The sequence below is a fragment of the Neofelis nebulosa genome, chromosome 10 (assembly GCF_028018385.1).
Source record: "Neofelis nebulosa isolate mNeoNeb1 chromosome 10, mNeoNeb1.pri, whole genome shotgun sequence".
NCBI lineage: Eukaryota > Metazoa > Chordata > Mammalia > Carnivora > Felidae > Neofelis > Neofelis nebulosa.
The window spans coordinates 68,169,248-68,172,168 of NC_080791.1; the positions used below are offsets into that span (position 1 = coordinate 68,169,248).

General features: G+C 41.2%; 1 non-coding gene across 1 annotated transcript; it reads left to right on the forward strand.

The window, feature by feature from the left end:
• Positions 1-2,042: 2,042 nt before the first annotated feature.
• LOC131488906 (U6 spliceosomal RNA) lies at positions 2,043-2,149 on the forward strand. The gene has a single exon (XR_009250295.1). It is a non-coding gene; the product is annotated as a U6 spliceosomal RNA (small nuclear RNA).
• Positions 2,150-2,921: the final 772 nt, after the last annotated feature.

The window sequence follows — 2,921 nt, forward strand, 5'->3', positions numbered from 1 at the left end:
CATTAAGAACCAAGACTTTTAGGTGCGCCTGGGTGGCTCAGCCGGTTAAGCGTCCGACTTCGTCTCAGGTCATGATCTAGTGGTTCGTGAGTTCAAGCCCCGCGTTGGGCTCTGTGCTGACAGCTCAGAGCCTGGAGCCTGTTTCAGATTCTGTGTCTCCCTCTCTCTCTCTGACCCTCCCCCGTTCATGCTCTGTCTCTGTCTCAAAAATAAATAAACATTTAAAAAAAAAAGAACGAAGACTTTTAGCATAAGAGGAAAAGATTCAAAATAAAATTGAAGGGTTAAGCAAAGCGCTGTAATCTTAAATTTGGGTTGAAAGTATCAGTATAAACTTATAATATATTTTCTCTTTAAGAGGGATTTCCTTTTCCAAGCTTGGACACCTTTTGTTTCCAGAAAATGATGACTGGGGACATGGTCATGTCAGAATTCAAGACGCAACTCAAGAAAGAGGTTCACATTCAATGGCCAGAAATAAAAAAAAAAAAAAAATCAGCACAAAAGAGAACAACTACAATGGATTTAAACACATGGAATATGTTTAAATTCATAAGTTCCTTCCTAATAATAGCATAAAACAAAAAATCTCAGTGGTTACCTCTGGAGTATTTAAGGGAACCAACCCGCTATTCTGAATGCAGGTAAGTAGAGGGAAAAAATCAAACATTCAACCTATTTTTCCTGATTAAGCTATGTCATAAGTTATCTAAATAGTTAATGAGGAAAGAGTTCTCTCTATCGAAATAGTCCATGTAATAAATGATGAAGGAATGACAGAATTAGAATGCCGCCATTTTGCAAATCCCCAAATGAAGTCATGAATCTGAACAATGATTATTAATGGCTGTTACATCACAAAAAAGAGACAACCGGTCATGTGTGCTGGCTGACAGAAGCACATGACAATACTTACAATGCAGTCTTGCAAAGAGAGAAAGAAATCTGAATCGGACCAAGTCACTAGGCCTAACTGCCATTTTATGGGAAATATAGGGGACAAAGGAGCAAGGTAAATGATACCAGAGATATGCAGTCCTATCTAGAAAACAAGAAATGACCTGGTCTCTTCAACAAATGACATAAAAGGGAATAAAAAGAAAGGCAGGGGAATCTATAAATTGCAGAGATAAAGAGAAATATCAACCACTTGCAATGTATGAATCTTATTTAAATCCTAATTCAACTGGAAAAAACAGACAATTGTGGAAATTTGAATACTGGATATTCAATGATATTAAGGACTTATTAATTTTTCAATGTGATAGTGTTAATACTGTTCTTTTAGAAAGCTCTCATCATTCACAAAAGCATATAGAAGTATTTACAGATGACATTATTTGGGGGATGTGTGTTAAACACTCTGTCAGGGGGAGGGAGGGGTACAGATGAAACAAAAGTGGCTGTGAGTTTATTTTGTGTCTGGGTAATAGGTTCATGAGGGTTCACTGTACTATTCTGCCTAATTTTGTGAATTTTTCAATTTGTTATAAAAACTGTTTAATGCAAGAAGTTCATAGATTGGGTAATTACTATATATTGGTGAAGGCAGACCTTTTGAAAGTAGAGAACTGAGCAGGAAAATCCATTAACTGCAGATAAGTCACTCAAAATGTATCCTTTCTTTTTGTCACTTTAGGCGGCCTCTTTTTCACTGGGGCTGGATTAGCTGTTTCACAAATGCTCCACACGAGTATGTATGCCCAGAAAACTCTCCATCTGGAGAGTCTACTGCACCCTGGGCCCAGGCCACCTTCCCAGACTATACCACCTTTTCCTAAAAGCTGCCTTAAGTCATTCTGCCTAGGCCACAGTCATGCGGTGGGCACACTGCTGCTCCAGTAACATACCTAGGACCCTCGGGTAGTTCAGTCCTTCTCCCACCATGAAGTTCCCTCGGGCCAGACCTGACCATAGAGCTCTTTCCTTCTCTAGGTTTTAATCATTACTTTTTCACCATTGTCTCTGTTTCTTGCGGTCTGTTTCTATCAAAATCATGCACACACACAGTAACTAGTAGTCTCTTACAAGAATAGGCACCAGTGCTGGCTTCAGCAGCACATGTACTAAAATTGAAATGACACAGAGAAGATTAGCATGGCCCTTGCACAAGGGTGACATGCAAATTCGTGAAGCTTCCATATGTAAAATTAAAGAAGAGGCACCTTATACCTATCATCTGCTGTGTCAGTCCCTGCTTACCCCTCTGCATTCAAATACTCACAATGACCCTGAGAGGAGCTATTATTATCCTATTTTACAGATGAGGAAATGGAGGGAGAAGCTTCACCAAAACTGCACAGCTTGTAAATGGCAGAGCTGGGATTTAAATCCAGGTCTACCTGCTTGCAAAGCAAGTTTATTTAACCATAAATTGCCTGAATTGCCTTCTTTAGCAGCAAAGTGGCTATTCAATCAGTGCTCGCTGGGAGATACATGAATCTAACTGAGAAATTCAGGCATCCTGCTCATGTCTTCCCTTTCACAACTTCTTTATGTCCTAATGTCAGGCATCCCTTTTGCTCCCTGGACTGGAGGGGCTGAAGGATGCTTTCCACCGGGCCTGGAAGAGTATAAACACATCTGGAAGGAGGCCGCTGCCAAGCAAACCATGCTCCCCCCAGAGTGCGGACAGGATGAGGTGGCTATAAATAATCACAAGAGTGTGAAGAGATTCTCTCCCTGGACTCCCTCTGCAAAAGGTTGATGGTAATTGATGAGGCTACAGGGACATGCCAATCCTTCTGCTCTTAGAACCAGGTGTGGTTATTTACAGAAATGTCACTTTCCCAGCCCTCCCTCCCTATCTCTGCCAGAGGCTTGGAGATCAGCAAATAGCAATTTATTGCTGCCCCAGGGCACACAGCAATGAGGCACCTATATGCCCCACTGTCTACAAACCAGGCTCAGGCTCCTGCTCT